The following is a 24,739-nucleotide window of genomic DNA, read 5'->3' on the forward strand; positions in this document are numbered from 1 at the left end:
TCAAGTAAAGACTCCTTTCCTTTCCATCTTGTACTGGCCTTAGTCCTGGCCTTAGTCCTGGCCTTGGTCCTAGCCTTAGTTCTGGCCTTGGTCCTGGCCTTAGTCCTGGCCTTAGTCCTGGCCTTGGTCCTAGCCTTAGTTCTGGCCTTGGTCCTGGCCTTAGTCCTGGCCTTAGTCCTGGCCTTGGTCCTGGCCTTAGTCATAGCCTTAGTCCTGGCCTTAGTCCTGGCCTTGGTCCTGGCCTTAGTCCTGACCTTGGTCCTGGCCTTAGTTCTGGCCTTGGTCCTGGCCTTGGTCCTGGCCTTAGTCCTGGCAATTCCCACTTAAAGCTTTTATTTTTCTAAAATATGTTAAAGCCATCAAACCTTCTTATTAATGTAGGTTGCTTTGTTATTCCCACCACAATAAAGGTAAAAACTAGTATTTTAAAGACTTTGCTTTTGCTAAATGATGAAAGGCCAAAAGTGCACGTCAAAGCTTTATAGTGGATTAATGTATTGTAATGTACAAACCCAGTGAGGTAGACAAACTGCAAAATAACAATCAATCGAACAGGTTTCCCTAAAAATGCCCCCTTTCTTATTTCAGTAAATACTAAATCACCTGCCTCTATTTCCTGACCCGAGACGAAGCGTTTGTTCCTAAAGGTCTCAGGGACGGATTACGGAATGTACCGTACTGTAGGAGGAACAAGCAGGTAAGTCCAAGCACCTTAACAGGGAAACACACCCCAATAGGGTCAGCTGCAGGGTGGTGGTGGCTCCAGAGGAACCTGCTGCTGACCCGGGAGGCTCTGGAGGAGGTGCATCACATCATTGCTCTAGATGGTTTCTCTCTAACGTAGAGGTAACGTATGACAGTTCATTTTTCCATCATCATCATTATATAACTGCAGTTTATATTATTTATCTTGGCTGCTGTCGCCCCCCCCCCCCCCCCCCCCCCCCCCCCTCCCTCCCCTTGAGCCTGGACCTGCTCAAGGTTTCTTCCTGTTAAAAGGGAGTTTTTCTTCACCACTGTTGGTGGTTTAGGGCTCAGGCCCAGGTTTGTAGAGATATTATACCAGACGCTATCTAAACAAAGATGGACTGAATTAACTCAGTTAATGATATCTGGTAAATCAAGTAAAGACTCCTTTCCTTTCCATCTTGTACTGGCCTTAGTCCTGGCCTTATTCCTGGCCTTAGTCCTGGCCTTGGTCCTAGCCTTAGTTCTGGCCTTGGTCCTGGCCTTAGTCCTGGCCTTGGTCCTGGCCTTAGTCCTGGCCTTATTCCTGGCCTTAGTCCTGGCCTTGGTCCTAGCCTTAGTTCTGGCCTTGGTCCTGGCCTTAGTCCTGGCCTTGGTCCTGGCCTTAGTCCTGGCCTTGGTCCTGGCCTTAGTCCTAGCCTTAGTCCTGGCCTTGGTCCTAGCCTTAGTTCTGGCCTTAGTCTTGGCCTTAGTCCTGGCCTTGGTCCTGGCCTTAGTGCTGGCCTTGGTCCTGGCCTTGGTACTGGCCTTAGTCCTGGCCTTAGTCCTAGCCTTAGTTCTGGCCTTGGTCCTGGCCTTAGTCCTGGCCTTGGTCCTGGCCCTGGTCCTGGCCTTAGTCATGGCTTTTGTCCTGGCCATTCCCACACGAAGCGTTTGGTCCTAAAGGTCTCAGGGACTGATTACGGAATGTACTGTACTGTAGGAGGAACAAGCAGGTGAGTCCAAGCACCTTAACAGGGAAACACACCCCAATAGGGTCAGCTGCAGGGTGGTGGTGGCTCCAGAGGAACCTGCTGCTGACCCGGGAGGCTCTGGAGGAGGTGCATCACATCGTTGCTCTAGATGGTTTCTCTCTAACGTAGAGGTAACGTATGACAGTTCATTTTTCCATCATCATCATTATATAACTGCAGTTTAGCTCTTGGCTGCAATCGACACCCCCCTTCCCTCCAGCCCCCTGAGCCTGGACCTGCTCAAGGTTTCTTCCTGTTAAAAGGGAGTTTTTCTTCACCACTGTTGGTGGTTTAGGGCTCAGGCCCAGGTTTGTAGAGATATTATACCAGATGCTATCTAAACAAAGATGGACTGAATTAACTCAGTTAATGATATCTGGTAAATCAAGTAAAGACTCCTTTCCTTTCCATCTTGTACTGGCCTTATTCCTGGCCTTAGTCCTGGCCTTGGTCCTAGCCTTAGTTCTGGCCTTGGTCCTGGCCTTAGTCCTGGCCTTAGTCCTGGCCTTGGTCCTGGCCTTAGTCATAGCCTTAGTCCTGGCCTTAGTCCTGGCCTTGGTCCTGGCCTTAGTCCTGACCTTGGTCCTGGCCTTAGTTCTGGCCTTGGTCCTGGCCTTGGTCCTGGCCTTAGTCCTGGCAATTCCCACTTAAAGCTTTTATTTTTCTAAAATATGTTAAAGCCATCAAACCTTCTTATTAATGTAGGTTGCTTTGTTATTCCCACCACAATAAAGGTAAAAACTAGTATTTTAAAGACTTTGCTTTTGCTAAATGATGAAAGGCCAAAAGTGCACGTCAAAGCTTTATAGTGGATTAATGTATTGTAATGTACAAACCCAGTGAGGTAGACAAACTGCAAAATAACAATCAATCGAACAGGTTTCCCTAAAAATGCCCCCTTTCTTATTTCAGTAAATACTAAATCACCTGCCTCTATTTCCTGACCCGAGACGAAGCGTTTGTTCCTAAAGGTCTCAGGGACGGATTACGGAATGTACCGTACTGTAGGAGGAACAAGCAGGTAAGTCCAAGCACCTTAACAGGGAAACACACCCCAATAGGGTCAGCTGCAGGGTGGTGGTGGCTCCAGAGGAACCTGCTGCTGACCCGGGAGGCTCTGGAGGAGGTGCATCACATCGTTGCTCTAGATGGTTTCTCTCTAACGTAGAGGTAACGTATGACAGTTCATTTTTCCATCATCATCATTATATAACTGCAGTTTAGCTCTTGGCTGCTGTCGCCCCCCCCCCCTCCCTCCCCTTGAGCCTGGACCTGCTCAAGGTTTCTTCCTGTTAAAAGGGAGTTTTTCTTCACCACTGTTGGTGGTTTAGGGCTCAGGCCCAGGTTTGTAGAGATATTATACCAGACGCTATCTAAACAAAGATGGACTGAATTAACTCAGTTAATGATATCTGGTAAATCAAGTAAAGACTCCTTTCCTTTCCATCTTGTACTGGCCTTAGTCCTGGCCTTATTCCTGGCCTTAGTCCTGGCCTTGGTCCTAGCCTTAGTTCTGGCCTTGGTCCTGGCCTTAGTCCTGGCCTTGGTCCTGGCCTTAGTCCTGGCCTTATTCCTGGCCTTAGTCCTGGCCTTGGTCCTAGCCTTAGTTCTGGCCTTGGTCCTGGCCTTAGTCCTGGCCTTGGTCCTGGCCTTAGTCCTGGCCTTGGTCCTGGCCTTAGTCCTAGCCTTAGTCCTGGCCTTGGTCCTAGCCTTAGTTCTGGCCTTAGTCTTGGCCTTAGTCCTGGCCTTGGTCCTGGCCTTGGTCCTGGCCTTAGTGCTGGCCTTGGTCCTGGCCTTGGTACTGGCCTTAGTCCTGGCCTTAGTCCTGGCCTTAGTCCTGGCCTTAGTCCTAGCCTTAGTTCTGGCCTTGGTCCTGGCCTTAGTCCTGGCCTTGGTCCTGGCCCTGGTCCTGGCCTTAGTCATGGCTTTTGTCCTGGCCATTCCCACACGAAGCGTTTGGTCCTAAAGGTCTCAGGGACTGATTACGGAATGTACTGTACTGTAGGAGGAACAAGCAGGTGAGTCCAAGCACCTTAACAGGGAAACACACCCCAATAGGGTCAGCTGCAGGGTGGTGGTGGCTCCAGAGGAACCTGCTGCTGACCCGGGAGGCTCTGGAGGAGGTGCATCACATCGTTGCTCTAGATGGTTTCTCTCTAACGTAGAGGTAACGTATGACAGTTCATTTTTCCATCATCATCATTATATAACTGCAGTTTAGCTCTTGGCTGCAATCGACACCCCCCTTCCCTCCAGCCCCCTGAGCCTGGACCTGCTCAAGGTTTCTTCCTGTTAAAAGGGAGTTTTTCTTCACCACTGTTGGTGGTTTAGGGCTCAGGCCCAGGTTTGTAGAGATATTATACCAGATGCTATCTAAACAAAGATGGACTGAATTAACTCAGTTAATGATATCTGGTAAATCAAGTAAAGACTCCTTTCCTTTCCATCTTGTACTGGCCTTATTCCTGGCCTTAGTCCTGGCCTTGGTCCTAGCCTTAGTTCTGGCCTTGGTCCTGGCCTTAGTCCTGGCCTTAGTCCTGGCCTTGGTCCTGGCCTTAGTCATAGCCTTAGTCCTGGCCTTAGTCCTGGCCTTGGTCCTGGCCTTAGTCCTGACCTTGGTCCTGGCCTTAGTTCTGGCCTTGGTCCTGGCCTTGGTCCTGGCCTTAGTCCTGGCAATTCCCACTTAAAGCTTTTATTTTTCTAAAATATGTTAAAGCCATCAAACCTTCTTATTAATGTAGGTTGCTTTGTTATTCCCACCACAATAAAGGTAAAAACTAGTATTTTAAAGACTTTGCTTTTGCTAAATGATGAAAGGCCAAAAGTGCACGTCAAAGCTTTATAGTGGATTAATGTATTGTAATGTACAAACCCAGTGAGGTAGACAAACTGCAAAATAACAATCAATCGAACAGGTTTCCCTAAAAATGCCCCCTTTCTTATTTCAGTAAATACTAAATCACCTGCCTCTATTTCCTGACCCGAGACGAAGCGTTTGTTCCTAAAGGTCTCAGGGACGGATTACGGAATGTACCGTACTGTAGGAGGAACAAGCAGGTAAGTCCAAGCACCTTAACAGGGAAACACACCCCAATAGGGTCAGCTGCAGGGTGGTGGTGGCTCCAGAGGAACCTGCTGCTGACCCGGGAGGCTCTGGAGGAGGTGCATCACATCGTTGCTCTAGATGGTTTCTCTCTAACGTAGAGGTAACGTATGACAGTTCATTTTTCCATCATCATCATTATATAACTGCAGTTTAGCTCTTGGCTGCTGTCGCCCCCCCCCCCCTCCCTCCCCTTGAGCCTGGACCTGCTCAAGGTTTCTTCCTGTTAAAAGGGAGTTTTTCTTCACCACTGTTGGTGGTTTAGGGCTCAGGCCCAGGTTTGTAGAGATATTATACCAGACGCTATCTAAACAAAGATGGACTGAATTAACTCAGTTAATGATATCTGGTAAATCAAGTAAAGACTCCTTTCCTTTCCATCTTGTACTGGCCTTAGTCCTGGCCTTATTCCTGGCCTTAGTCCTGGCCTTGGTCCTAGCCTTAGTTCTGGCCTTGGTCCTGGCCTTAGTCCTGGCCTTGGTCCTGGCCTTAGTCCTGGCCTTATTCCTGGCCTTAGTCCTGGCCTTGGTCCTAGCCTTAGTTCTGGCCTTGGTCCTGGCCTTAGTCCTGGCCTTGGTCCTGGCCTTAGTCCTGGCCTTGGTCCTGGCCTTAGTCCTAGCCTTAGTCCTGGCCTTGGTCCTAGCCTTAGTTCTGGCCTTAGTCTTGGCCTTAGTACTGGCCTTGGTCCTGGCCTTGGTCCTGGCCTTAGTGCTGGCCTTGGTCCTGGCCTTGGTCCTGGCCCTGGTCCTGGCCTTAGTCATGGCTTTTGTCCTGGCCATTCCCACACGAAGCGTTTGGTCCTAAAGGTCTCAGGGACTGATTACGGAATGTACTGTACTGTAGGAGGAACAAGCAGGTGAGTCCAAGCACCTTAACAGGGAAACACACCCCAATAGGGTCAGCTGCAGGGTGGTGGTGGCTCCAGAGGAACCTGCTGCTGACCCGGGAGGCTCTGGAGGAGGTGCATCACATCGTTGCTCTAGATGGTTTCTCTCTAACGTAGAGGTAACGTATGACAGTTCATTTTTCCATCATCATCATTATATAACTGCAGTTTAGCTCTTGGCTGCAATCGACACCCCCCTTCCCTCCAGCCCCCTGAGCCTGGACCTGCTCAAGGTTTCTTCCTGTTAAAAGGGAGTTTTCTTCACCACTGTTGGTGGTTTAGGGCTCAGGCCCAGGTTTGTAGAGATATTATACCAGATGCTATCTAAACAAAGATGGACTGAATTAACTCAGTTAATGATATCTGGTAAATCAAGTAAAGACTCCTTTCCTTTCCATCTTGTACTGGCCTTATTCCTGGCCTTAGTCCTGGCCTTGGTCCTAGCCTTAGTTCTGGCCTTGGTCCTGGCCTTAGTCCTGGCCTTAGTCCTGGCCTTGGTCCTGGCCTTAGTCATAGCCTTAGTCCTGGCCTTAGTCCTGGCCTTGGTCCTGGCCTTAGTCCTGACCTTGGTCCTGGCCTTAGTTCTGGCCTTGGTCCTGGCCTTGGTCCTGGCCTTAGTCCTGGCAATTCCCACTTAAAGCTTTTATTTTTCTAAAATATGTTAAAGCCATCAAACCTTCTTATTAATGTAGGTTGCTTTGTTATTCCCACCACAATAAAGGTAAAAACTAGTATTTTAAAGACTTTGCTTTTGCTAAATGATGAAAGGCCAAAAGTGCACGTCAAAGCTTTATAGTGGATTAATGTATTGTAATGTACAAACCCAGTGAGGTAGACAAACTGCAAAATAACAATCAATCGAACAGGTTTCCCTAAAAATGCCCCCTTTCTTATTTCAGTAAATACTAAATCACCTGCCTCTATTTCCTGACCCGAGACGAAGCGTTTGTTCCTAAAGGTCTCAGGGACGGATTACGGAATGTACCGTACTGTAGGAGGAACAAGCAGGTAAGTCCAAGCACCTTAACAGGGAAACACACCCCAATAGGGTCAGCTGCAGGGTGGTGGTGGCTCCAGAGGAACCTGCTGCTGACCCGGGAGGCTCTGGAGGAGGTGCATCACATCGTTGCTCTAGATGGTTTCTCTCTAACGTAGAGGTAACGTATGACAGTTCATTTTTCCATCATCATCATTATATAACTGCAGTTTAGCTCTTGGCTGCTGTCGCCCCCCCCCCTCCCTCCCCTTGAGCCTGGACCTGCTCAAGGTTTCTTCCTGTTAAAAGGGAGTTTTTCTTCACCACTGTTGGTGGTTTAGGGCTCAGGCCCAGGTTTGTAGAGATATTATACCAGACGCTATCTAAACAAAGATGGACTGAATTAACTCAGTTAATGATATCTGGTAAATCAAGTAAAGACTCCTTTCCTTTCCATCTTGTACTGGCCTTAGTCCTGGCCTTATTCCTGGCCTTAGTCCTGGCCTTGGTCCTAGCCTTAGTTCTGGCCTTGGTCCTGGCCTTAGTCCTGGCCTTGGTCCTGGCCTTAGTCCTGGCCTTATTCCTGGCCTTAGTCCTGGCCTTGGTCCTAGCCTTAGTTCTGGCCTTGGTCCTGGCCTTAGGCCTGGCCTTGGTCCTGGCCTTAGTCCTGGCCTTGGTCCTGGCCTTAGTCCTAGCCTTAGTCCTGGCCTTGGTCCTAGCCTTAGTTCTGGCCTTAGTCTTGGCCTTAGTCCTGGCCTTGGTCCTAGCCTTAGTTCTGGCCTTGGTCCTGGCCTTAGTCCTGGCCTTGGTCCTGGCCTTAGTCCTGGCCTTGGTCCTGGCCTTAGTCCTAGCCTTAGTCCTGGCCTTGGTCCTAGCCTTAGTTCTGGCCTTAGTCTTGGCCTTAGTCCTGGCCTTGGTCCTGGCCTTAGTGCTGGCCTTGGTCCTGGCCTTGGTACTGGCCTTAGTCCTGGCCTTAGTCCTGGCCTTAGTCCTAGCCTTAGTTCTGGCCTTGGTCCTGGCCTTAGTCCTGGCCTTGGTCCTGGCCCTGGTCCTGGCCTTAGTCATGGCTTTTGTCCTGGCCATTCCCACACAAAGCGTTTGGTCCTAAAGGTCTCAGTGACTGATTACGGAATGTACTGTACTGTAGGAGGAACAAGCAGGTGAGTCCAAGCACCTTAACAGGGAAACACACCCCAATAGGGTCAGCTGCAGGGTGGTGGTGGCTCCAGAGGAACCTGCTGCTGACCCGGGAGGCTCTGGAGGAGGTGCATCACATCGTTGCTCTAGATGGTTTCTCTCTAACGTAGAGGTAACGTATGACAGTTCATTTTTCCATCATCATCATTATATAACTGCAGTTTAGCTCTTGGCTGCTGTCGCCCCCCCCCCCCCCTCCCTCCCCTTGAGCCTGGACCTGCTCAAGGTTTCTTCCTGTTAAAAGGGAGTTTTTCTTCACCACTGTTGGTGGTTTAGGGCTCAGGCCCAGGTTTGTAGAGATATTATACCAGACGCTATCTAAACAAAGATGGACTGAATTAACTCAGTTAATGATATCTGGTAAATCAAGTAAAGACTCCTTTCCTTTCCATCTTGTACTGGCCTTAGTCCTGGCCTTATTCCTGGCCTTAGTCCTGGCCTTGGTCCTAGCCTTAGTTCTGGCCTTGGTCCTGGCCTTAGTCCTGGCCTTGGTCCTGGCCTTAGTCCTGGCCTTGGTCCTGGCCTTAGTCCTAGCCTTAGTCCTGGCCTTGGTCCTAGCCTTAGTTCTGGCCTTAGTCTTGGCCTTAGTCCTGGCCTTGGTCCTAGCCTTAGTCCTGGCCTTGGTCCTGGCCTTAGTGCTGGCCTTGGTCCTGGCCTTGGTACTGGCCTTAGTCCTGGCCTTAGTCCTAGCCTTAGTTCTGGCCTTGGTCCTGGCCTTAGTCCTGGCCTTGGTCCTGGCCCTGGTCCTGGCCTTAGTCATGGTTTTTGTCCTGGCCATTCCCACACGAAGCGTTTGTTCCTAAAGGTCTCAGGGACTGATTACGGAATGTACTGTACTGTAGGAGGAACAAGCAGGTGAGTCCAAGCACCTTAACAGGGAAACACACCCCAATAGGGTCAGCTGCAGGGTGGTGGTGGCTCCAGAGGAACCTGCTGCTGACCCGGGAGGCTCTGGAGGAGGTGCATCACATCGTTGCTCTAGATGGTTTCTCTCTAACGTAGAGGTAACGTATGACAGTTCATTTTTCCATCATCATCATTATATAACTGCAGTTTAGCTCTTGGCTGCAATCGACACCCCCCTTCCCTCCAGCCCCCTGAGCCTGGACCTGCTCAAGGTTTCTTCCTGTTAAAAGGGAGTTTTTTCTTCACCACTGTTGGTGGTTTAGGGCTCAGGCCCAGGTTTGTAGAGATATTATACCAGATGCTATCTAAACAAAGATGGACTGAATTAACTCAGTTAATGATATCTGGTAAATCAAGTAAAGACTCCTTTCCTTTCCATCTTGTACTGGCCTTATTCCTGGCCTTAGTCCTGGCCTTGGTCCTAGCCTTAGTTCTGGCCTTGGTCCTGGCCTTAGTCCTGGCCTTAGTCCTGGCCTTGGTCCTGGCCTTAGTCATAGCCTTAGTCCTGGCCTTAGTCCTGGCCTTGGTCCTGGCCTTAGTCCTGACCTTGGTCCTGGCCTTAGTTCTGGCCTTGGTCCTGGCCTTGGTCCTGGCCTTAGTCCTGGCAATTCCCACTTAAAGCTTTTATTTTTCTAAAATATGTTCCATCAAACCTTCTTATTAATGTAGGTTGCTTTGTTATTCCCACCACAATAAAGGTAAAAACTAGTATTTTAAAGACTTTGCTTTTGCTAAATGATGAAAGGCCAAAAGTGCACGTCAAAGCTTTATAGTGGATTAATGTATTGTAATGTACAAACCCAGTGAGGTAGACAAACTGCAAAATAACAATCAATCGAACAGGTTTCCCTAAAAATGCCCCCTTTCTTATTTCAGTAAATACTAAATCACCTGCCTCTATTTCCTGACCCGAGACGAAGCGTTTGTTCCTAAAGGTCTCAGGGACGGATTACGGAATGTACCGTACTGTAGGAGGAACAAGCAGGTAAGTCCAAGCACCTTAACAGGGAAACACACCCCAATAGGGTCAGCTGCAGGGTGGTGGTGGCTCCAGAGGAACCTGCTGCTGACCCGGGAGGCTCTGGAGGAGGTGCATCACATCGTTGCTCTAGATGGTTTCTCTCTAACGTAGAGGTAACGTATGACAGTTCATTTTTCCATCATCATCATTATATAACTGCAGTTTAGCTCTTGGCTGCTGTTGCCCCCCCCCCCCCCCCCTCCCTCCCCTTGAGCCTGGACCTGCTCAAGGTTTCTTCCTGTTAAAAGGGAGTTTTTCTTCACCACTGTTGGTGGTTTAGGGCTCAGGCCCAGGTTTGTAGAGATATTATACCAGACGCTATCTAAACAAAGATGGACTGAATTAACTCAGTTAATGATATCTGGTAAATCAAGTAAAGACTCCTTTCCTTTCCATCTTGTACTGGCCTTAGTCCTGGCCTTATTCCTGGCCTTAGTCCTGGCCTTGGTCCTAGCCTTAGTTCTGGCCTTGGTCCTGGCCTTAGTCCTGGCCTTGGTCCTGGCCTTAGTCCTGGCCTTATTCCTGGCCTTAGTCCTGGCCTTGGTCCTAGCCTTAGTTCTGGCCTTGGTCCTGGCCTTAGGCCTGGCCTTGATCCTGGCCTTAGTCCTGGCCTTGGTCCTGGCCTTAGTCCTAGCCTTAGTCCTGGCCTTGGTCCTAGCCTTAGTTCTGGCCTTAGTCTTGGCCTTAGTCCTGGCCTTGGTCCTGGCCTTGGTCCTGGCCTTAGTGCTGGCCTTGGTCCTGGCCTTGGTCCTGGCCCTGGTCCTGGCCTTAGTCATGGCTTTTGTCCTGGCCATTCCCACACGAAGCGTTTGGTCCTAAAGGTCTCAGGGACTGATTACGGAATGTACTGTACTGTAGGAGGAACAAGCAGGCGAGTCCAAGCACCTTAACAGGGAAACACACCCCAATAGGGTCAGCTGCAGGGTGGTGGTGGCTCCAGAGGAACCTGCTGCTGACCCGGGAGGCTCTGGAGGAGGTGCATCACATCGTTGCTCTAGATGGTTTCTCTCTAACGTAGAGGTAACGTATGACAGTTCATTTTTCCATCATCATCATTATATAACTGCAGTTTAGCTCTTGGCTGCTGTCGCCCCCCCCCCCCCCCCCTCCCCTTGAGCCTGGACCTGCTCAAGGTTTCTTCCTGTTAAAAGGGAGTTTTTCTTCACCACTGTTGGTGGTTTAGGGCTCAGGCCCAGGTTTGTAGAGATATTATACCAGACGCTATCTAAACAAAGATGGACTGAATTAACTCAGTTAATGATATCTGGTAAATCAAGTAAAGACTCCTTTCCTTTCCATCTTGTACTGGCCTTAGTCCTGGCCTTATTCCTGGCCTTAGTCCTGGCCTTGGTCCTAGCCTTAGTTCTGGCCTTGGTCCTGGCCTTAGTCCTGGCCTTGGTCCTGGCCTTAGTCCTGGCCTTGGTCCTGGCCTTAGTCCTAGCCTTAGTCCTGGCCTTGGTCCTAGCCTTAGTTCTGGCCTTAGTCTTGGCCTTAGTCCTGGCCTTGGTCCTAGCCTTAGTTCTGGCCTTGGTCCTGGCCTTAGTCCTGGCCTTGGTCCTGGCCTTAGTCCTGGCCTTGGTCCTGGCCTTAGTCCTAGCCTTAGTCCTGGCCTTGGTCCTAGCCTTAGTTCTGGCCTTAGTCTTGGCCTTAGTCCTGGCCTTGGTCCTGGCCTTAGTGCTGGCCTTGGTCCTGGCCTTGGTACTGGCCTTAGTCCTGGCCTTAGTCCTGGCCTTAGTCCTAGCCTTAGTTCTGGCCTTGGTCCTGGCCTTAGTCCTGGCCTTGGTCCTGGCCCTGGTCCTGGCCTTAGTCATGGCTTTTGTCCTGGCCATTCCCACACGAAGCGTTTGGTCCTAAAGGTCTCAGGGACTGATTACGGAATGTACTGTACTGTAGGAGGAACAAGCAGGTGAGTCCAAGCACCTTAACAGGGAAACACACCCCAATAGGGTCAGCTGCAGGGTGGTGGTGGCTCCAGAGGAACCTGCTGCTGACCCGGGAGGCTCTGGAGGAGGTGCATCACATCGTTGCTCTAGATGGTTTCTCTCTAACGTAGAGGTAACGTATGACAGTTCATTTTTCCATCATCATCATTATATAACTGCAGTTTAGCTCTTGGCTGCAATCGACACCCCCCTTCCCTCCAGCCCCCTGAGCCTGGACCTGCTCAAGGTTTCTTCCTGTTAAAAGGGAGTTTTTCTTCACCACTGTTGGTGGTTTAGGGCTCAGGCCCAGGTTTGTAGAGATATTATACCAGATGCTATCTAAACAAAGATGGACTGAATTAACTCAGTTAATGATATCTGGTAAATCAAGTAAAGACTCCTTTCCTTTCCATCTTGTACTGGCCTTATTCCTGGCCTTAGTCCTGGCCTTGGTCCTAGCCTTAGTTCTGGCCTTGGTCCTGGCCTTAGTCCTGGCCTTAGTCCTGGCCTTGGTCCTGGCCTTAGTCATAGCCTTAGTCCTGGCCTTAGTCCTGGCCTTGGTCCTGGCCTTAGTCCTGACCTTGGTCCTGGCCTTAGTTCTGGCCTTGGTCCTGGCCTTGGTCCTGGCCTTAGTCCTGGCAATTCCCACTTAAAGCTTTTATTTTTCTAAAATATGTTAAAGCCATCAAACCTTCTTATTAATGTAGGTTGCTTTGTTATTCCCACCACAATAAAGGTAAAAACTAGTATTTTAAAGACTTTGCTTTTGCTAAATGATGAAAGGCCAAAAGTGCACGTCAAAGCTTTATAGTGGATTAATGTATTGTAATGTACAAACCCAGTGAGGTAGACAAACTGCAAAATAACAATCAATCGAACAGGTTTCCCTAAAAATGCCCCCTTTCTTATTTCAGTAAATACTAAATCACCTGCCTCTATTTCCTGACCCGAGACGAAGCGTTTGTTCCTAAAGGTCTCAGGGACGGATTACGGAATGTACCGTACTGTAGGAGGAACAAGCAGGTAAGTCCAAGCACCTTAACAGGGAAACACACCCCAATAGGGTCAGCTGCAGGGTGGTGGTGGCTCCAGAGGAACCTGCTGCTGACCCGGGAGGCTCTGGAGGAGGTGCATCACATCGTTGCTCTAGATGGTTTCTCTCTAATGTAGAGGTAACGTATGACAGTTCATTTTTCCATCATCATCATTATATAACTGCAGTTTAGCTCTTGGCTGCTGTCGCCCCCCCCCCCCCCCCCCCCCTCCCTCCCCTTGAGCCTGGACCTGCTCAAGGTTTCTTCCTGTTAAAAGGGAGTTTTTCTTCACCACTGTTGGTGGTTTAGGGCTCAGGCCCAGGTTTGTAGAGATATTATACCAGACGCTATCTAAACAAAGATGGACTGAATTAACTCAGTTAATGATATCTGGTAAATCAAGTAAAGACTCCTTTCCTTTCCATCTTGTACTGGCCTTAGTCCTGGCCTTATTCCTGGCCTTAGTCCTGGCCTTGGTCCTAGCCTTAGTTCTGGCCTTGGTCCTGGCCTTAGTCCTGGCCTTGGTCCTGGCCTTAGTCCTGGCCTTGGTCCTGGCCTTAGTCCTAGCCTTAGTCCTGGCCTTGGTCCTAGCCTTAGTTCTGGCCTTAGTCTTGGCCTTAGTCCTGGCCTTGGTCCTAGCCTTAGTCCTGGCCTTGGTCCTGGCCTTAGTGCTGGCCTTGGTCCTGGCCTTGGTACTGGCCTTAGTCCTGGCCTTAGTCCTAGCCTTAGTTCTGGCCTTGGTCCTGGCCTTAGTCCTGGCCTTGGTCCTGGCCCTGGTCCTGGCCTTAGTCATGGTTTTTGTCCTGGCCATTCCCACACGAAGCGTTTGTTCCTAAAGGTCTCAGGGACTGATTACGGAATGTACCGTACTGTAGGAGGAACAAGCAGGTGAGTCCAAGCACCTTAACAGGGAAACACACCCCAATAGGGTCAGCTGCAGGGTGGTGGTGGCTCCAGAGGAACCTGCTGCTGACCCGGGAGGCTCTGGAGGAGGTGCATCACATCGTTGCTCTAGATGGTTTCTCTCTAACGTAGAGGTAACGTATGACAGTTCATTTTCCCATCATCATCATTCTATAACTGCAGTTTAGCTCTTGGCTGCAATCGCCCCCCCCCCCCTTGAGCCTGGACCTGCTCAGGGTTTCTTCCTGTTAAAAGGGAGTTTTTCTTCACGACTGTTGGTGGTTTAGGGCTCAGGCCCAGGTTTGTAGAGATATTATACCAGACGCTATCTAAACAAAGATGGACTGAATTAACTCAGTTAATGATATCTGGTAAATCAAATAAAGACTCCTTTCCTTTCCATCTTGTACTGGCCTTAGTCCTGGCCTTATTCCTGGCCTTAGTCCTGGCCTTAGTCCTAGCCTTAGTTCTGGCCTTGGTCCTGGCCTTAGTCCTGGCCTTGGTCCTGGCCTTAGTCCTGGCCTTAGTCCTAGCCTTAGTTCTGGCCTTGGTCCTGGCCTTAGTCCTGGCCTTAGCCCTGGCCATTCCCACACGAAGCGTTTGGTCCTAAAGGTCTTAGGGACGGATTGCGGAATGTACCGTACTGTAGGAGGAACAAGCAGGTGAGTCCAAGCACCTTAAATACCTGACAGCAGGGTGGCGGCAGGAGTGAGAGGGCCAAGGGTCATCAACAAGCTAGCAGACGTCTAGCCGCTAGTTGTGGCTGCAAAGGACAGCGACCTCATGGGGAAACACACCCCAATAGGGTCATCTGCAGGGTGGTAGTGGCTCCAGAGGAACCTGCTGCTGACCCGGGAGGCTCTGGAGGAGGTGCATCACATCGTTGCTCTAGATGGTTTCTCTCTAACGTACAGGTAACGTATGACAGTTCATTTTTCCATCATCATCATTATATAACTGCAGTAGTTTGCTGTAGTTCAGAGTGAGCATCCCTCAAACATCATCTCTGTGGGTAACCACACACTGCTCTATTCTTTCCTGCGGATGCACGTGTGTGTGTGTGTTTGTTCGTTCGTTCGTTCACGTGCGTGCGAGGGCGTGCGCGGGCCTCCGTCCCATTCACAGGCTCCTTTGTGTGGGTGTCTGTCAGCGGTGTTGTCTGCAGGCAGGCCCCCATTGTGTTGAACTGCTGCTCCTTATTGACACAGAGGCCCTTGGCACTCTGTGTTCCCATGGCCCCCCAGCCACAGGCGGACGGAAGGCTGAAACCGGAGCCCCGGGCCTGTGGAGAGTTTGTTTGCTGTTCCTTTTCCCTCCCTTGGTGTTTCTGGTGTCATTGTGGGTTGGGCATCAAAAATCAGGAAGAAAGACAGGTAATGTGTGTGTGTGTGTGTGTGTGTGCGTGCGTGTGTGTGTGTGTGTGTGTGTGTGTGTGTGTGTGTGTGTGAGGTAGACAGAGAGTGCTGTTCTCTTCATCGTGAGGCACGCAGGGGTCAAACGGAGAGCAAACATTAATGGAGAAGATTATCCTCAGATCACTATTATCTCCGGTGAAACCCGCTGCGACCGGGTCGGCGCCGGCGATCGGACAAATGGAGCTCTCGTGTCAAAAGTGTTCCCAGCAGGGCGGCTTAATGTCGCTCCACGTGGGCCACATTCACACTCAGCATCCGTGCAGCACTTATCTTTCCCGCCGTCCTGCCTGGAAAGAAAGGCCACGAGATTTACGCGAAAAGTGGAAGATAAAATGTTGAGGGGAAACAAATATTTGCTCAGGAATCAGTTTTATTGGGTTTCAGACGTGACTGGTGGGGTCTGTTTGACCAAATTTAATTTCACCTCAATGATACAAAAACAGCACAGCTGCCCTCTAGTGGGGGGCTGCGGAATAGGAACTAGCCCCGCCTCCATGGTGTTTTAGGGAAACTTCAGGTCAAACCATCCACTTTTTAGACTACTCGTAAAGGATTTAATGGATTCTGGGGGCGCTTTTTTTCAACGAAGTACAGTTAGTTTATCTTTCGAATCCTTTACTTTTACAAAATCAAAGCCTCAATGGGCCGATCAAAGCTTAAAATCAGATTAAAATACTGAAGTGGTGGTGTGGTTGGGGTTAAATGGCCCTCTTAAAAATGCAGGTCAGTAGAACTCATGTTTGAAAAATGTGAATCAAATTTTTAAATGGAAAAAAGGAAAATTTGTAGGTTTCGACGTGCTTCGTACGTGCGTTCCCTCGCCTGGATGAGGTCTTGGTTCTGTGGCTGTATTTGATTGTTTGCTTGGAAAAACAGCTGTTTTGGGATGTGGAAGAACATCCTTGGCAACGAGACAAAACATCTCACAGCATTTTTCTTTTTTGCTGTCTCTTTTACTCCCACATGTCTTCATGTGTCTCTTAATGTTGTCTTCCATAATTCTTTGTAAAATCCAGAAGGGCAATTGTGATACCACAGACAGAATTGTGCATTTGCTGCCACCTTTAGGGTGGTACCTGGTCCTGGTCCTTGTCCTGGTCCTTGTCCTGGTCCTGGTCCTTGTCCTGGTCCTTGTCCCCAGCCTTGTTTAATTACCCCCGGGCTGTTAGCCATTTTTACAATTCTCTCTAGCCGTGGTTCCTGAACTTTTTTTTTTGCAGTGCCCTCTTTAGGAGATAAAATTATTTTTTATTGTGCTGCAGATTGTTTGTGTATTGTTTATTTTCAAACCACCCTCCTCGGTGGTTGGTACTAAAATTAGTACCATCTGCCGTAACTTGACAGTGGAAACACTGTTTGCAGGAGCTCCACGGCCCCCTGTCATAATGCTGGGGCCCCCTAGCGGGTTGTGGGTTGCCCCCCACCAGCTTGAAAACTGCCCTTTGGGGACCGAGGGGCGCCTCGACTGTTGGGCTCCTCTCTGCTTGTTGCCCAGGCTGGCGCAGTGTTGTGGCATTCCACTCTCACTATTATTTACAGCAAATGTTCCAACACACTCGTCTCACCCCCCTCTTTCACACACACACACGCACACACACACACACACACACACACACACACACCTGCATTACCATGTGAAAACAAAAATGAAGACGTGAAGGGTCTCCCGGCATGTGCTTTGATGGTCTTTCTCCTTTCTCCTCCAGAGTTGCCTAATTTAGGGCCGCCGCCAACCCCCCCCACCCCCACCCAGAGCTAACGAGATTAACACACGTGTGCTGTGGCGCACGCGCACATTCTGTTTGCGAGCCAGGTAAGATGACTCGGTCTGTTTGAACACAGGCGCATCACACAGGAACAGACGCGCTCTCATGCTGGAGCATCAGTGTTTCTGACGCTGTGCGGTGTGTGTGTGTTTGACTGTGAGGGACAGTCCGTGTCTATATGTGGCGGTTTATGATTAGCGTGTGTGTGTGTGTGTGTGTGTGTGTGTGTGTGTGTGAACGCGCATGTGCGTGCCTTAGTGTGGTCTTGCTCGTGCCAACATTGTGTACACATATATATCACTGCAGCGTGTGTCGCATTGGTGTCAAGCAATGACAACAAGTGACAACACCTCTGTGTGTGTGTGTGTGTGTGTGCGCGTGTGTGTGTGTGTTTAAAAGAAGGTGGTGGTTCCCACAGTTCAGATCTAATTCAGCTGTAACTCAATCTCCGTGTGAGTGTGGCTCCTCCAGTGCTCTCTTCTCCCTCTGTAGAGTGTGTGTGTGTGTGTGTGTGTGTGTGTGTGTGTGTGTGTGTGTGTGTGTGTGTGTGTGTGTGTGTGTGTGCGTGTAAGAGAGAGCGCTCAGAACCCCTCATATCAGTTTACTGTGTCAGCGCCGGGAGCTTGACAAAAGCACACACACACACGCACACACCACACACAAATAAACATGCCCACACACACCAGTAAGTAGTGTCGGTGTGTGTGAGTGTGTGTCTTCTCAGGTGGTGAAACATGGCATCATTTTCCTTCCATGAGCTAAAAGAGTGCTGACATTTGTTCATTTCAGGAAACAGCGAGATGCCAAAATCGTAAGAAACAACCGTGAGTCAAAAACACACACAAACATGCTGACGTCACGGCAACAAGTGTCCTATCCAATACTTTCTGAGTTCGTAAAAGCAGGAATAATAGTGGAGAGGAAGCTGCTCTTAGAGACTATAATCATCAGTATAAATCCTCCACTAATCATTCATCCAAAATGTGATATATTTCTCCTTTGGTAAATTTAGCACCTCCGGTGTTTAACACAAACCCACAGCAAATGCTCGCTGCTAACGATCATCCTTGAGCGAATTTTGTTTGTCCGAGTCGAAGGAATGTGGCTGTTAGAGGTGTTCCTGCGCAGCTCCGTCTGGGGCGGCCGACCGGAGAGAGTGTGAAGCTTTCTTTGGCCTGCTGTGTCCAAAGAAAGAAAGTGAGGAAATAAAGAGGGAGGGAGCCCCCGAGACCACGTCCAAACACAGCAAACATGGCAGCACCACACACTGCGTGTATACTCGGACGTGGCCCGAGCAGGTGAGATTATCAGATAATCGTTCAAAAATAAGAAGGCAAAAATGCCCTGTATGTTTTTTTGTAATACAAACGATACCATCTCATAATACTGGTCCCAGTTCATTCTGGTCTAAACTATCACTCTTATTTAAAATTAAATTATTTGCTTCCAGTTTAATTGACACTAATATTACGCGCCTTGTCATTTAAAGTGGATCTTTTATCGCTGAACGTCTGGGAAACAACAACACTTCCTCAAATCGCCACTAGTGGCCGCTGTTGTCCAGCTGAAGGTGCGAGCTCGTGATAAGGTCAGACTGCTGATTGTTCTGGCTCAATAAATATACACAGAAGAGGAACAAACGACAAGGAATCTAAACGGGGGGGAGGTGAAGAACAAACCATAAGATTTCATCTTGTCTGTGTCCACGTAACGTTTCATTTCCTGTCATTTAAATGTGTGAATTCCTGTTCTGTGTGTAACAACCACAACGTGTGCATGAGTGTGTTGTTCTGGATGAAGAGTTTAGGGATCTCTCTCTCTCTCTCTCTCTCTCTCGCTCTCGCTCTCGCTCTCGCTCGGTTCTGTCTAGTCACCGAGGCGGCGTTGCTGTAACACCCAACAATGACAAGAGTCGAGATGTCTGCTTGATTGGATTTTAGAGGCAGTATCCCCTGGGCCGCCAAGCCCTGAATCCAGGCCAATGTTATCCTGCCTTCCACCGCTTCCTGCGGCAGTGTAGCGCAGCAGCACCTCTATAGAGTCCAGAACTGAACAGAACAATTAGACCAATGAAAGAACAACACACACATGCAACATTCTAGAACCACAGATAGAACAATAATGTGAAACCTGCCGTCCCGTGCCAGGTTCTGCCCCGAGGAGGTGAAGATATGACCATGGAGACCAGCTCACAGGGAGGGAGACACTACACCAGTTAAATATTCAGGTGGGTCTGGTGAGACTTCCTGCTTGTTATATTGTTAAAATCTTTCTCTGACAGAACCTGAAGGCCACACACCCACACACATCCTTGTCTTCCTATCTTTGTGAGGGCTTTCATAGAACTAATGCGTTCTCCAGCTCCTGACCCAAACCCCAACCATCCCAACTGACCCCCACCCACTCTGACCAAAACCCTTCTAACCCCAACCTTAAAACCAAGCCTTAACCTTCAAACAATCCAAAATGTCCTCACTTTGCTTGTAGAATGTGGACTTTGGCACCCACCCACACACACACAAACATGCACACACGCAGTAATCACTAACACTTGCACCCATTGAGAGTACTCATAAACACGTGCACACACATCTGAACATGCTCAGACACAAGTTTTCTCTCTGTATCTGTCACACACACACTCACACACACACACACACACACACACACACTCACACACAGGCACGGACAGACGCATGTGGAGGAGCTCCTGTTTTCCCACCGGTTGAAGCTTGTGGGAAAATCCTCGCTGGTCAGTAATTGATTCCGCTCTGCCAGCTCTAGTTTATGCCAATAGCCTCTCTCTCTTTCTCACACACACACACACGCGCGCGCACACACACACACAGTCTTCATGCAGCATCGCTGTTGTTTTGGTTCAAAGATCTTCCACGTTTCTTCTCTTTCATCTATTTTGTCCCTGATTTTTATCCTTTTTACTGTAATTTGGAGTCTTGTGACTCTAAATGAATGTTTTCCATCATCCAACTCACTTCCTGTTAAATGAGGAAAAAACCTCAGGTTAAAGCCCACAAACACCCGCCTCAATACCTTGAAGCTACTGCGCGTTTGTCGCATGTTGGCAGTTAAAGCTCCTCTGTCTCTACGCGTCACTTCTCCTTCCTTTTCCGGATCCGGCCTAATCGGATCGACAGCTTTGGTAACATTTCACCACCTGCTACGAACTTTGACATCTCTGTCTCTTAACGCACACGCACCAACCCCAAACAAACGCCGGTTCACTGGAAGTGTACACCCTTCGACACACAATTGCCACTTGTCCTTATCACCAGTGTTCCAACCCCTCCCTTTAATTATCAAACAGCCCGGGGCCGCATCCAGTTTGGCCTCCATTCGGCGCTTCTGATCCCCGATGCCGTTCAGCCGGTTCTTATCAGTCGCCATCATCGCCATTATTGCCGGGACTCCTTCACATCAAAGGCCCCATCAAAGCTATTGCCACCAGGGAGAACTTTCACATGGGATAAAGATTTGGGATTTTGATGTGTGCAACAGCACAAAGATAACTGTATTAACTCTGGCGTTCATTTATCAGCTGTCCCAAACATGCGACGCCCTGCTCCAGATTAGAAAAGAGGCTTTAATGTTCTAAAAACATTTAAAGCAGACTTTCAACACATCTGGCCCAAAGGTTGCCAGGTTGGGATCTTGCTCTTTGATAATACAGGGTGTTCTGGCCCATGTAGGAGCAGCACATGTCAACAGGAACAGGAGGCGTTAAATGATACGAGTACGCGTAAAAAAAGCAACACAAAACTGCATCACAACAGCATCACGACTGACTTATTCTAAAAACTTTTTTTTGCCTTATTTATATTTTTATTTGATGTTATTCTATCCATTTTTCATTTCAGTTTTAAAAGCTACATAAACCAGAGAAGAGACGGCACAACGGCAGCACGACGGCAGCACGACGGTATCACGACTGTGTTATTCTAGCAAGTTTTTTTGCCTTATTTATATATATATTTTTTACGTTATTTTATTCATTTTGAATTTTGAATTTCAGTTTTATAAGCTACATAAGCCAGAGAGAAGGCATAGCACAACGACATCACGACGGCAGCACGGCGACAGCAACTATTAATAATATTATTATTAACTTATTCTCACAACTTTTTTTTGCCTTATTCATATTTTTATTTGATGTTATTCTTTGAATTTTTCATTTCAGTTTTATAAGCTAGATAAGGCAGAGAGAAGAGACGGCACAACGGCAGCACAACGGTATCACGACTGTGTTATTCTAGTAACTTTTTTTTGCCTTATTTATATATTTTCTTTTGTTATTCTATTCATTTTTGATTTTTCATTTCAGTTTTATAAGGTAGATAAGCCAGAGAGAAGGCATAGCACAACGACATCACGACGGCAGCACAACGGTATCACAACTGTGTTATTCTAGCAAGTTTTTTTGCCTTATTTATATCAATTTTTTTACGTTATTTTATTCATTTTTGATTTTTGATTTCAGTTTTATAAGCTAAGCTAGAGAGAAGAGACAGCACAAGGACATCACGACGGCTGCACGGCGACAGCAACTATTAATATTATTATTAACTTATTCTCGCAACTTTTTTTGCCTTATTCATATTTTTATTTGATGTTATTCTTTTAATTTTTGATTTTTCATTTCAGTTTTATAAGCTAGATAAGGCAGAGAGAAGAGACGGCACAACGGCAGCACAACGGTATCACGAGTGTTATTCTAGCAACTGTTTTTTGCCTTATTTATAGATATTTTTACGTTATTTTATTCATTTTTGATTTTTCATTTCAGTTTTATAAGCTACATAAGCCAGAGAGAAGGCATAGCACAACGACATCACGACGGCAGCACAACGGTATCACGACTGTGTTATTCTAGCAAGTCTTTTTGCCTTTATTTATAGATATTTTTCCGTTATTTTATTCATTTTTAATTTTTAATTTCAGTTTTATAAGCTACATAAGCCAGAGAGAAGGCATAGCACAACGACATCACGACGGCAGCACAACGGTATCACGACTTTGTTATTCTAGCAAATGTTTTTTGCCTTATTTATATAAATTTTTTACGTTATTTTATTCATTTTTGATTTTTCATTTCAGTTTTATAAGCTACATAAGCCAGAGAGAAGAGATGGCACGACAGCAGCACGATGGCAGCACAACGGTATCACGACTGTGTTATTCTAGCAAGTTTTTTTGCCTTATTTATAGATATTTTTTACGTTATTCTATTCATTTTTAATTTTTAATTTCAGTTTTATACGCTACATAAGCCAGAGAGAAGGCATAGCACAACGACATCACGACGGCAGCACAACGGTATCACGACTTTGTTATTCTAGCAAATGTTTTTTGCCTTATTTATATAAATTTGTTACGTTATTTTATTCATTTTTAATTTTTCATTTCAGTTTTATAAGCTACATAAGCCAGAGAGAAGAGACGGCACAACGGCAGCACAACGGTATCACGACTGTGTTATTCTAGTAACTTTTTTTTGCCTTATTTATATATTTTCTTTTGTTATTCTATTCATTTTTGATTTTTCATTTCAGTTTTATAAGGTAGATAAGCCAGAGAGAAGGCATAGCACAACGACATCACGACGGCAGCACAACGGTATCACGACTTTGTTATTCTAGCAAGTTTTTTTGCCTTATTTATATCAGTTTTTTACGTTATTTTATTCATTTTTGATTTTTGATTTCAGTTTTATAAGCTAAGCTAGAGAGAAGAGACAGCACAAGGACATCACGACGGCTGCACGGCGACAGCAACTATTAATATTATTATTATTAACTTGTTCTCGCAACTTTTTTTGCCTTATTCATATTTTTATTTGATGTTATTCTTTTAATTTTTGATTTTTCATTTCAGTTTTATAAGCTAGATAAGGCAGAGAGAAGAGACGGCACAACGGCAGCACAACGGTATCACGAGTGTTATTCTAGCAACTGTTTTTTGCCTTATTTATAGATATTTTTACGTTATTTTATTCATTTTTGATTTTTAATTTCAGTTTTATAAGGTAGATAAGCCAGAGAGAAGAGACGGCACAACGACATCACGACGGCAGCACAACGGTATCACGACTGTGTTATTCTAGCAAGTTTTTTTGCCTTTATTTATAGATATTTTTCCGTTATTTTATTCATTTTTAATTTTTAATTTCAGTTTTATAAGCTACATAAGCCAGAGAGAAGGCATAGCACAACGACATCACGACGGCAGCACAACGGTATCACGACTGTGTTCTTCTAGCAAGTTTTTTTGCCTTATTTATAGATATTTTTTACGTTATTTTATTCATTTTTAATTTTTCATTTCAGTTTTATAAGCTAGATGAGCGAGAGAGAAGAGACAGCTGCACGACTGCAGCGCGCACAGCGACAGCTCAACAAAACTATTCAAAAATTTAATTCACTAATTGTATTTGTTGAAATTCACTTTTGAATTGGCTCAAGTGTCAGACATTATAATCCACCTTCATAGGTCAACACACACACTCCCACAGACGCACACAGACGCACACAGACAGAGCTGCCCGTGTGACCATTTGTTAGCTGTGAAATATTAATCACGCTCAGCTGCCGATCCCTGCACACACCGCAGCACGCGCACACACAGACCCGCGGAGCTCGTATTGACATGTGGATCGGTGACAGGGTCACACATGCGCGCGCATGTGCACGCCCCCTCCGCTCCTTACCGGCCTCGCCTGTGCATCTGTGAGTCTGTAGGTCCCAGCTGTCTGAGGATCGAAGGAGGGTGTGTTCGGTGACCTGTTCCAACCAGCCTGGTGAGAATGTGTGTGTGTCCAAATCCATTGATTTCATACACAGCAGAGTGGATTTATAGCCTAATGTTTATGTGCATTTTTAAAACTCTGAAGCCTCCGTGCCAGGTTCAGGTAGCTCATCGGTTCTATCCTGCTCTGTACAGAACACTAACCCATAGCATTCTGTTTGGTAGGAACCCCTGAAATGGACTTGAACTACCCTTGGTGACGGGCTGGCAAGAACTGTGTGTGAGGTGATGAGGAGCGACATCTCCACGGGCTTGTCACATAATATATCGCGCCTCCACGTACCCTCTTTCAGAGTGTGTGACATGGGAACAACCAGGGCTGCCTTAAATCACCGTCCTTACCATCGGCTGCTCCGCCGGGGGGGGCTCCTGGATACTTAGCATTCCTACAGAGACTGGAGACTGTGAGAACCAGAAGCCGTGGGCAAAAATATTTTTTGGTCTTAGTCTTAAAGGGTCTGAAAAACCTGTGCAGTCTTTGTGTGCGCGTTTGGGTGCTCGAGTGAACCTGATGGTGGAATTAAAAGCAGATCTTTGTACTTTTCAAGAAGAGAATCTTAAATCAGCCGGCCATCAGCAGGAGGGTCCCCCTACACGAGCCTGGTCCTGCTCAAGGTTTCTTCCTGTTAAAGGGGAGTTTTTCCTTGCCACAGTTGCTTGTTGGGGGGTCAGGCCCTGGGATTCTGTTAAGCACCTACAAACAATTGTAACAGACGCTATATAAAGATTGATTGATTGAATGTATTTGCATAAATGTGCATAAACTCATCAGTACCACAGAGATGTAACGTTGTGTGTGTGTGTTCAACACTGACTTCATGTTTATGTGTGTGCGTGTGCGTGCATAAATTATGCAGATCTTCTTGTTATGTGTACTTGTGCATTTACAGCATTCCTTGCTGAGCATTCTGGGTCTCTTCCCATTGATGCCCAATCACCATTTGACTAGTACCGAGGGGGAACCGGCCCCCACTGGGGTCCTAACAGCTGAGTGCATCCACTTTCCCATGCTGTCAGGGGTGAAAGGTCACCATACAGCTACTGCCGCAGTTGTTACGACCCCTTGCACACAAGGCTTCTCCTGTGTGGCT

General features: G+C 47.5%; 1 long non-coding RNA gene across 3 annotated transcripts; it reads left to right on the forward strand.

Annotated features, from left to right (window-relative positions):
- Positions 1-14,240: 14,240 nt before the first annotated feature.
- LOC115251767 (uncharacterized) lies at positions 14,241-24,429 on the forward strand. Of its 3 annotated transcripts, XR_003890280.1 has the most exons (20): positions 14,241-15,021; positions 16,770-16,876; positions 17,619-18,127; positions 18,319-18,417; positions 18,977-19,056; positions 20,705-20,766; positions 20,860-21,077; positions 21,169-21,232; positions 21,325-21,541; positions 21,631-21,694; positions 21,786-21,849; positions 21,942-22,005; positions 22,097-22,160; positions 22,253-22,305; positions 22,397-22,460; positions 22,552-22,771; positions 22,861-22,924; positions 23,016-23,079; positions 23,171-23,640; positions 23,814-24,429. It is a non-coding gene; the product is annotated as an uncharacterized lncRNA (long non-coding RNA). The 3 variants fall into 3 exon arrangements; XR_003890282.1 differs by lacking the exon at positions 23,016-23,079; XR_003890281.1 differs by lacking the exon at positions 22,861-22,924.
- The last annotated feature ends 310 nt before the right edge of the window (positions 24,430-24,739 follow it).

This window comes from Takifugu rubripes, chromosome 12, assembly GCF_901000725.2.
Source record: "Takifugu rubripes chromosome 12, fTakRub1.2, whole genome shotgun sequence".
In the NCBI taxonomy this organism is placed as follows: Eukaryota; Metazoa; Chordata; class Actinopteri; order Tetraodontiformes; family Tetraodontidae; genus Takifugu; species Takifugu rubripes.